The sequence below is a fragment of the Benincasa hispida genome, chromosome 9, assembly GCF_027475165.1.
Source record: "Benincasa hispida cultivar pf3 chromosome 9, pf3_genome.v1.1, whole genome shotgun sequence".
NCBI classification, from domain to species: domain Eukaryota; kingdom Viridiplantae; phylum Streptophyta; class Magnoliopsida; order Cucurbitales; family Cucurbitaceae; genus Benincasa; species Benincasa hispida.
The window spans coordinates 12,595,339-12,606,956 of NC_143486.1; the positions used below are offsets into that span (position 1 = coordinate 12,595,339).

The window sequence follows — 11,618 nt, forward strand, 5'->3', positions numbered from 1 at the left end:
AATGACAAAAATAGGATTGGGGGGAAATGTTTTAAAAAATAAGTGTTTTTAAAAAGTATTGATAGATTTAGGGTAGTGAAATCATGTACCCGGTACACAATTTCCATGTGGCAGACCACGTCAGCTGACTGGTTGACCGTTTAATCCATGTGGTAGACTCAATCTCGCTCTTAATCTTGCTCTCGCTCACAATCTCGCTCTCTCTAAACATCTCGCTCTCTTTTACAATCTCGCTCTCTCTTTACATCTCGTTCTCTCAATCTTTGAACTTTGAACCTTGAACCATATAATGTTCTAAGCTCAATTATGCTGATAAAATTCTGATGTTGAATCTAATTTTTATACATTAAACAAAAGATTGAGCTTAATTGAGCTTAGAACATTATATGGTGTTGACCGTTCTTTTATCAATGGTAAAACCTTGAACCATATAATGTTCTAACCTCGTGTAATGCTTATGAGTTTTACCATTGATAAACTCATTATGCAAACCTTAAATTCAAAAGAATTATCAATGGTAAAACTCATAAGCGAACTCGTGTACCAGTACACGAGCTCGCTTGACCGGTCAACCAGTTAGTTAACGTGGTCAGTTGACTGGATTAAATGGACTCGTGTACCCGGTACATGAGTCTGCCACATGGAAATCGTGTACCGGATACACGATTTCACTACCCTAAATCTGTCAATACTTTTCCAAAACACCTATTTTTGAAAATATTTCCCTAGCCCTATTTTTGTCATTATTTATTAAAAAAATTATTTTAAAAAAAATCAATTTCCTTTTCTAGTCTCATTCAAAAAAAAAAAAAAAAATCTTCTCCAAAAATATATATATTATACATTAATTTCAATAAATAAATGTAAACAGGATTCACTCTCACCGTCTTTAAATTAGGCCTAAAACGATTGTATCTCATTAAAAATAAAGAAAAAAAAAATCTTAAAATTACAAAATTTCACCTCTTTCTTTTTCTCTTCTCATTCTGCCTCACATCACATTCTTGATTCCTTCTGATTTTACTCTCACTCGGTTCTTTCATTCACAACTCGATCGAAACAGTTTTTGCACTTAATCGAATCGAAATTGTGATCTACAAAATGAAAGAAGACGCACCTGATCATCTTGATTTCATCAAATTGGAATCCGGATCAAACTCAAACTCTTGTAGCGATCAACTCGATGCGACGAAGAATCATCAGACAGGCGTCTTAGATCGATTCCAAACTTTGATCGCAACAATCACAGAGAAGAATCCGCAACTGAAAACAGAGCAGCATCCTTCGAAATCTGATTTTACAGAACAGGCCAAAGTTCCCGGCCAAAAACGCGTGGCCGGAGACCGGATCTCGGTAGCAATGGCGTCAATGATTTTGGAAACGGAAAAGGAAGAAGGTGGAAGGTTCAGAGAGTGTGATTCGGGTTCCTTTGAGTGTGATTCATGGAGCGACAGTGAGAATTCAAATGGAGAAAATTACGAAGAAATCGATTCTTGGCTGGTTCTTTTTGATTCATGTTCTGAGGAAAGCGAATATTCAAGTGATTCTTCTTGTGAAGAAAGTTGTGACGAGGACTAATGTGTCAATTTCAAAACTTCATTCGCTACTATATAACTCCTAAATTTTGTTACAAAAATCTTTAACAAATATTTTGTTGAGACATTTTTGTGTTAAGTTTGTGCTTCATTTTTATGATTGATTTTGTGGATATTCAAATTTTTGGAATTGGCTTTTGGATTTTTTTATTGTTTTAAGAGAAATTGTGCTATTAGACTTAAACTTTATGCTATATTTTCAAAAAATTGTCTCAAATAACTTTATTTTTTATTCATGGATTTTCATCTTTTTCCTAATTTTAGCTTACCAAAATACTAATTATTCTTGTTTTCTATTATTAAATTTGAAGCTTTAAATTTGGTAGTCATGAGAAAGAAAATTGTTTTTTCCTTTAATTTTTGTTGGTAAAATTCAAATTCATTATCTGCATTTCAGATTTTAATTTTAGATGGGAATATTTACAATAGCATGAAAATTTTCCATCGCCACCATGTATGGAAAATTGTTTGATTTGTCTTATTTTTCTTTCTTCTTTTTTTTTTTAAAAAAAAAAAATTCACAAAATACATCTTAGCATGCATGGAGTTTTGTCTTTCGTTTGTCAATTTTTTTTCTTCAAATTTTCACAATATTAATGGCATATGTGGAAGTTATTCTATTCAACTAATGTGTATTGAATGTTGTTTAATTTTTTTTAAACTTTTGCATATATTATCTCTGAACTGAAAGTTTCCTTATTTCATTTGCTTTTTTTGTTGTATACATGTTCCTCTTAAAATCATATTTACTGTATTTGTTTTTACATAAAATCATTTTTTGTTATGAAAATTGAGGAGTACAATGAGAATACAGATATGAAAAATATAATATAATAATATTTATATAATAATAAATAAATAAATAACTAAAATTATAAAATAAAATAACTAAAACATAAAATAACCAAAATCATGAAATTGGATAATATGGAAGTCGGTGGAAGTGGAATTCTCACCAATGTAGGTGTGCTTAAGATCTACCAAATGTCATATTTATAGGCAAAGTGGCAAGTAGGATGTGATCTTACATGGACACCGAACAATGAGCATCTATTTTCTATTATAATATTCATAATACTCCTTGCCCATATATATATATGAAATACGCCTCTGAAAAACCCAATGGAAAAAATCCTAGTGAAGAAAAAAATAATACATATTTCATATAATACATACTCCTAAAAATACAATATATTTACTCCCTTTCATGAAAACATTATTTAAGATCTCTAAGTCGCCACAATCCAATATTGTGCACCAATGTTTCAAAAGTTGCAGTTGGTAATGCCTTTGTAAACAAGTTTGCCAGGTTATCCTTCAAACAATTTTGTTGTACAGGGATGTCGTCATTTTCTTCAGAAAAGCTTCGGTGAAATATGCTTTATTCTATTTCCTTTAATATATCCTCATTTGATTTGGGCTGTGAGTCATTGACCTTAGCCATACACATTCTCGACTAGCCTCGTGAATTGCAAGAATTTCAATATGATTTGAGGAAGTGGCCATTATAGTCTGTTTCACCGATCGTCATGATATAGCAATTCCTCCCCATGTGAATAGATATAATCTGTTTGAGATCTAGTTTTGTGTGGATCAGATAAATATCCAGAATCTGCATAACTAACTAGATCACAATTTGATTTATTTGAATAAAACAAACACATATCGATTGTTCCTTGGAGTTAACGGAGTATATGGTTAATTCTGTTCCAATGTCTTTTTGTAGGAGAAGAACTATATCTACCTAATAAATTTACTGAAAATGCAATTTCTGGTCTTGTATTATTAGCAAGATACATAAGTGTACCAGTTGTACTAAGATATGGTTCTTCAGGACCAAAAAGTTCTTCATTATCTTCTCGAGGTCGAAATATATCTTTCTTTATATCCATTGAACAGAATTCCATTGGAATATTTAATGGATGTGTTTTGTCCATATAAAATATTTTCAAAATTTTTCCTGTATAAGTTAATTGATGGATAAATATTTCATCTGCTAAATGCTCAATTTGTAAGCCAAGGCAAAATTTTGTTTTTCCGAGATCTTTCATCTCAAATTCTTTCTTAAGATATTCTATTACCTTTGAAAGCTCTTCAGGAGTTCCAATTATATTCAAGTCATCAACATATACAGTTATAATAGCAAACCCTGATTGTGATTTCTTTATGAAAACACACTAACATATTGGATTATTTTGATATCCTTTTTTCAATAAATATCCACTCAGAAGATTGTACCACATTCATCCTGATTGTTTCAATCCATATAGTGATCTCTGTAACTTTATTGAAAACCATTCTCGGGAATTTGATGTTTATGTTTCAGGTACCTTAAATCCTTCTGGGATTCTCATATAAATATCATTATCAAGAGATCCATATAAATTATTGTGACTACATCCATAAGATGCATATCCAGACTTTTATACACAGTAAAGCCAATTAAATATCTTAATGTAATTGCATCCACCACCAGAGAATACGTCTCCTCAAAATCAATACCAGGTCTTTGTGAAAAACCTTATGCAACTAGTTTTTCTTTATATCTTGTGACCTCATTATTTTCTTTTCTTTTCCTCACAAATATACATTTGTATCCCATAGGTTTAACACCTTCTGGTGTTTGGACAGATCCAAAAACCTGACGTTTTGAAAGTGAGTTTAATTCTGCTTTGATTGCTTCTTTCCACTGAAGCCAATATTTTCTATGTCGACATTTTTAATAGATTTTGGATCAGAATCCTCATTTTTAGATATAATATCGAGAGCAACATTATACGAAAAAATATTGTCAATAATTTCATTAGTTCGATTCCATCTTTTTCCTGTCATGACATAGTTCATTGAAATCTCATTATTATATTTAGGTATTTCACCTTCTTCACTAGTCATGTCGAGGATTCTTTATGGGTATTTACCATTAGAAGAAATTTGGGCTTTAATGTCAATTTTAAACCGACATTAAAGGGCTTTAATGTCAGTTGGCAACCGACATTAAAGATAGTGTTATTAAAGCCCTTTAATGTCGATTTTAAACAAGAATTACATCCTTACAAAAATCGGCCAACAAAACTTGTCCATTGGGTCCGAATTACGTCAATCTCTTCTTGTGTATATGCATCTTTTGTATTGAACTACAAAAAGGAAAAAAAAAAAAGATAAATTCAACATAAGTTTACGTTCATTTATTAAATTAAAGCTAGTACTATATAAAAAATAAATAATTTACATACGAGGCTAGCATATTCAACTAAAAGTTTTACATTATCCATATAACTAAAAAGTAAAAAGCCCCCTAAAGCAACACCATAACTTCAAGCATCTAAAAAGCACACCAATGGATACAAGACTTCAATCAAATGAAACCACAAAAAACATCTCCAACCAAAAGATGCTATCGAGGGTCCATCTTAGATTATCTAAACAAGATTCCAAAGATGAATTAGATTCAAATTGTATGTAACTAAAAACAAATACAACACAGAAATACATCACTGAACTTCTGCCATCTATCTGTCACAATTGCATTTTACCTTCCTAAATCGAAACTAAATGTTAATCAATGCATGAGCATAGACAAATTTTAGTGAAGCCCCAAGCTACAAGATGTTTTGTTCGTTTCAATGCAGATGACTTTGGGTGACTTTTTACATCTAAAGGGTTAACCATAACTTAGGATATTAATCAATCATGACAGCTTCTAAACTCAGTAACAATAACACAAAAAGAAGTACCTTTTTTCTACAACTAAGATACAACACAAGCCTCTATCTCCCAACAATGCGAACAAGATCTTTAACCCTTGTAAGATCCATTTGTCCATTGTTGAACACATATTGCGACAAAACCAAGAAACATACAACATTTAAAGCCTTTGTGGGCAGTTCGAAAATAGTTTACTTAAGACTAAATGAAATCTTTATTATCTTCTATATTCAAGTACTACAATAGCTCAACAAGGTTCAGTGTTCCAGAATTTCAGATTCATGTTACACTACTTCCATTTCAGGCAATACATTAAGCAATATCATCGTAAATAGATAAAAGGAAAGAACTTATTAAAGTAACAATGGCATGGCTTGCTCCTTCTTCAATATAACTAGAAGCATTTTTTGAATTTATCCCAATGCCTCACGTTCCACTCTCTCCTTCTTTACCTGCAAAACATACCCAAAGTGGGAAAAAAATTACCTTTAGCTTCATTCATTCAACGTTCTCCAGTTTAATAAAGATAAATATCAACAAAGATCAATACTAAATGAGATTTTTTAATTACTAAATGAAGTCATTTACCCTAAAGTTCAAAGGGAAAATGCTAAAGAAGCTATGTACCAACAGTCTAGCAAGACATCAGATGAAATTTGGCGAAATAAGATAGGTCGACATCAAGTAGAAAGCAATGGTAGGATGTGCCACACACAATCCCCACAACTATTCACTAAGTAGTATTCCAAGAAATCAAAGGAGTTGTAGCACGCATGTGCAGCATCTTGCGACCCTACTTCCTGCTACTACACAGTTTAAATTAACACAAATTTTATTCACCTAAACTGAGACATTAATATTAAACAATTTGACACAATGAGTAGAACAATTGAGCAGGTTAATTTGCACTGGTCATCAAATCATCAACCATGCTCTATCTTATTTTTATCCAGCCTTCCTTCCATACTAGCCAGTAAATAAAAATCAAAGAATCCACAAAAAAAAAAAAAAAAAAAATTTACTGCCATACATTTTACTTTATTTGCATGTGATAAAGAAATTTCACTCGTATAATGTTTTTGAAAATAATATAAGAATTAGGATTAACAGCAAAGATCGGGTAGTAGTGCATGAAAATCACTCGTATAAACTCGTATAATGTTACAATCAGAACAAATCAAGAATTCAAACACAAACAAAGGCCTACACAAGTCATTTATTTGTTTTAAAAGAAAACATCTAGGCTAACCGATGGTAAATAATATCAAAATCAATAACTATTTATAACAGACCATTAGCATTTGTCTGTAGTACATAGCAAATAAATGGTAAATAATAGGCTAACAGATGGTAAATAATATCAAAATCAAGAATTCATCCAGAATTCATACATATATTACCCAAAAGCTGATATCTATCTAGATTATGAAACCTGAAATCATGAAAAAGACAACAGAAGACGGAATGAGAAACCTTGAAGGGGAATTCAATAAAATTAGAACTACACTAGATAAACAATTCAACTGTAATGCAAGTACATATCAAGATACCATCTAGGCTAACAGATGGTAAATAATATCAAAATCAATAACTCCCAAATACAGGTCATAAGATCCAAAACTCTAAGAACAATGACTGACACTACTATATAGAGCAGCTGCCTCATTTCCATGAATACGACTAGGCATTTTTCACCTTTTTTTACCACAATTTTTTTTCACTTTAAATAATAAAGCAAGAGATATGAAATAATGGAAAGACTTACAAGTGCCAGCATATCCTGGAGATAGCTCCTGAATGGTGTTTGCATGGCCTACCAAAAGAATGAAATAATTCAAACTAATAACCATCTAACTACTATTTAGAATTCAACATTCTGTACTTAGTTGGGAAAAAACAACAAAACCCAATACAATCAAGAGTTAGTTCCCTGTGACCATGAAAAATTATAGAAATTTAACCATAAAAAAATACTAGATTTCGAGAATATTGCACACTTAACAATTATATTAAGAGCATGTTGAATATAGAAATAAAACTAAAGATTATTCGGTTATGATAAACATATAACACATTTCTGTTTTTTCGGCGAGGCTCAAATCGATCTAAGGAAGAGATAAACATCTATAGTAGGAAAAAACTTGAAGATCATCAGGAAGGTACTGATGCTTCATGGAAAGGTCCATGGCCCGCTTCAAATGCTGATTGCCTGCATCAACAACCTCTCTGGGGAGTCGATTCAAAGCCTCCTTCATACAGATCGAATCGACTCGAAGACCTAACAGATCGAATCGAAGACCTAAAATAGTAACACAACCCAAAATCAATCTCCACGGAACAAAATTTGAAATCATCTCCATAGAAAAAGAAACGATTAGGGTTTCAATTACCATAATTACGGAGGCGTTGGGTCAATCTGGTTATGAATCCCCAATCTTCTTCTTTGGGTCAATGAAGGACTGCAAAAAGGACGCCATTTCGATCTCTCTCCTTTCTTCCTCCGGAAAAATTTACTCTCTGATTTTTCCGTCAGAACAAGATTGGTTAATGAACATGAACTTTAGGCATGGACAAACTCAATCTATGAATATGAGCTACACAACGGCTAGATCTGACGTATGGCTTGCAGATTGGTAAAAGTGAGAGAGAGAGAAAGAAAGATCAGAACTTCAGGCGGTGGATCTACTTTTTCGTGGGTTAAAGGGAGAGTTCGACATGGGAGAGAAAGAGAGAAAAGGCTCACTGGCAATGCTAGGCGATGGACGGTGAGGCGATCAGAGAAAGGGTCTTGGCCAGGGAATGTGCAGTTGAGGAAGGCAACGTGGGAAGGGCTTGGATGGATCGGAGAAGAAGAAGAAGATTGGGGATTTAATTCGAGGGTCATTTTTTTTTTCTTTTACACAATATATATATATTAATTTTTTTATTTTATTATTGATAATTGGGAAAGGCGGGAAATGAAAATGGGAGAGAGGGAAACAAAAAAAAATTGACCTACAATGTCGATTTTAAACTGACATTATAGGTAGACCTACAATGTCGGTTTTAAACTGACATTATAGGTAAACCTACAATGTCGGTTTAAAACCGACATTAAAGATCCGTGTTTTTTTTTTTTAAGAAACCGACATTGTACATCCATTTTAGTTTTTCCTAACCGACATCAAAGCCCAGATTTCTTGTAGTGTACATCCTCAACCAAGTCTTTTTCACTATTAATTATCTTCGTTTTCGAGGATTTTTATCTTTGGAACCCTCTAGTCTACCACGCTTCTGGCATGTTCCAAACTCATTAGTGACAACTTGTTGTGTTGGGATATCAATTTTTTATAGAACATTTGTAGCTGATATATATGACTTAGTTACTTTCTTTGCATCTATAAATGCATCTGGTAATTGATTTTCTAAATTTTACAAATGAATTATTTTCTTAACTTCAAGTTCACATTGATCTGTACAGGGATCTAAATGAGACAATAACGATGCATTTCATGTAATTTCTTTTTCCAACTTCTTAATTCCTCCCCTAATGTTGGAAATTTTGTCTCATTAAAATGACAATCAGCAAATCGTGTAGTAAATACATTACCTATCAGGGGCTCAAGATATTTAATAATTGATGGAGAATCATATTCAACATATATTCCTAACCTCCTTTGAGGATCCATCTTAGTGTGTTGTGGTGGAGCAATTGGAACATATACTACACATCCAAAAATTCTCAGATAGGAAATATTTAGCTCATGACCATAAGCTAATTGTAATGGCGAGTACTTATGATAAGCTACTGGCCTAATGCATACAAGTGACGCTACACGCAAAATAGCATGTCCCCATACAGATGAAGGAAGCATAGCTCTCATAAGTAATGGTCTTGCAATTAATTGTAAACGTTTTATAAATGATTATGCTAAACCATTTTGTATATGAACATGAGCCACAGGATATTCAACACTTGTTCCAATTGACATACAATAATTATCAAAAGCTTGGGATGTAAATTCACCAGCATTATCAAGACGAATAATTTTAATTGTATAATCAGAAAATTGTGCTCTTAACTTAATTATTTGAGCAAGTAATCTTGCAAATGCAAGATTTTGACTGGATAATAAGCATATGTGTGACCATCTGTTGGATGCATCTATTAATACCATAAAATATCTAAATGGTTCACTTGGTGGGTTAACGGGTCTACATATATCACCATGAATTCGTTCTAAAAATGTGGGTGATTTAGTCCCCACTTTAGATGATGATGGTCTAATTATCAATTTTCCTTGAGAGCAAGCATCACATGATAATTCATTAGATTGAAGAATCTTCTAGTTCTTCAATGGGTGTCCATTTGAATTTTCAATAATTTTCCATATCATTATAGATCCTAGGATGACCCAATCGGTCATGCCAAATTGTAAATATGTCTGGATTCATGAACTTCAGGTTCATTGTTGCATATGTTTCAATTATGCGTATATGAGTATAATACAATCCAGAAGATAAAGCAGGCAACTCTTCTAATATAATTTTTCATTTGAGATAATGGATATGATATATAGATATTCCACATTATTCTTACTATCCATCTCAATATGATAGCCATTGTCACGTATATCTTTAAAACTTAGAAGATTTCTCTTTGATTGACTGGAGAACAATACATTGTCAATTGTAAATTTTGTTCCTCTGGGCAAAATAATATTTGCTTTTCCAAAACCTTCGATCAGTTTGCAGAACCTGATATTGTATTTACTTTTACTTTTAGTATTGTCAATTTGGAAAAGTATTTTTTTATTTGTAAATATTGTACGTATAGTTGCACTGTTTGCCAGACATAAATCTTCTTTGCTCATTTTTGAAACACCCAAAATATGAAAATGATCCATGTTTCTTCATTGAAAGAAAATAATTACAATAAGAAAAATAAAACTTAAAATATCCAAAAGATACTAAAAAAAAACATGAAGATTGATAAAAGAAAACAACATTAAGTCTAGATATTCTCAAAGTCAAAAGAAACACTTGATGTGCCACCAACTGTGCCAATCTTCTCTTCACGAGATTCAAAGAAGTCCGTCACATTCAAATTTTTCATATAGGGTGGGTCAAATATGTCATTATCCTGGTATACAAAATTTGCTTCCACATTTTTCTCTTTTTCTTTCAGGGAGGCTTGATAGAGGTCAACTAAGTGTTTTGACGTACGATAGGTACGTGACCAATGCTCAGTCATTCCGCATTGGAAGCATTTATTTTTAACACTCTTTGAACTTTTTCTGATGGAGCTTTTCCTTTGTGATCATCATTTTGTGTGGTTGTTTTGAAATTTAAATGACTAGAACGACCACCACAAAAATAATAATTATTTCTTCATCTGCCACGGTCACGACCTCGACCAAGATTATTATTAAAATTCACAGCATTCGCTTCATGATTTTTCATCAATAACTCGTTATTTTGCTCGGCCACGAGAAGACATGAAATTAATTCAGAATATTGTTTAAAACCTTTCTCTCGATATTGCTGTTGTAGGAGCACATTCGAGACATGAAATGTAAAAAAATGTCTTCTCTAACATATCAGCATCAGTAATTTTGAACTGATTTTAACTAATGCAGAGTTGTAATCACTTACTGATTTAAAATCTTGTAGCCTCAAGTGCATTCAATCATAACGAGGTTTAGGAAGACTAATTGTTTTTTGATTATCATACCTCTCTTTTAATTTTTTTCATAAGATACGGGGATCTTTTATTATAAGATACTTTATTTTTAATCCCTCATGGATATGATGACAAAGGAAAATTATAGCTTTTGTTTTGTCCTGATTGGATGTCATATTTCCTTCTTTAGTAGTCTCCCCAAGATTCATAGCATCCAGGTGGATTTCGGCATCAAATACCCATGACAAATAATTATTGTCATTAATATCAAGAGCGAAAAATTCTAATTTTGTGAGATTTGTCATGGCAACACTATCATAAAATATTATACTTATGTTAGAAATTTAATGGATATTGAATATGCAAAATAATATTAAATTTATCAATTATAACGAAGAGGAAAAAATCGACATACCTTTAGGAGCTTGTACTGATAACGTGTTATGAAAATTTCAGAGCACAACAGGAATACGGATATGAAAAATATAATATAATAATATTTTTATATAATAATAATAAATAAATAAAATTATAAAATAAAATAACTAAAACATAAAATAACCAAAATCATGAAATTGGATAATATGGAAATTGGTAGAATTGAATTCTCACCAATGTAGGCGTGTTCTTAAAATCCACCAAATGTCACTCTTTAT

General features: G+C 32.0%; 1 pseudogene; it reads right to left on the reverse strand.

The window, feature by feature from the left end:
* Positions 1–5,713: 5,713 nt before the first annotated feature.
* LOC120087176 (cytochrome b-c1 complex subunit 7-2, mitochondrial-like) lies at positions 5,714–7,813 on the reverse strand (annotated as a pseudogene).
* Positions 7,814–11,618: the final 3,805 nt, after the last annotated feature.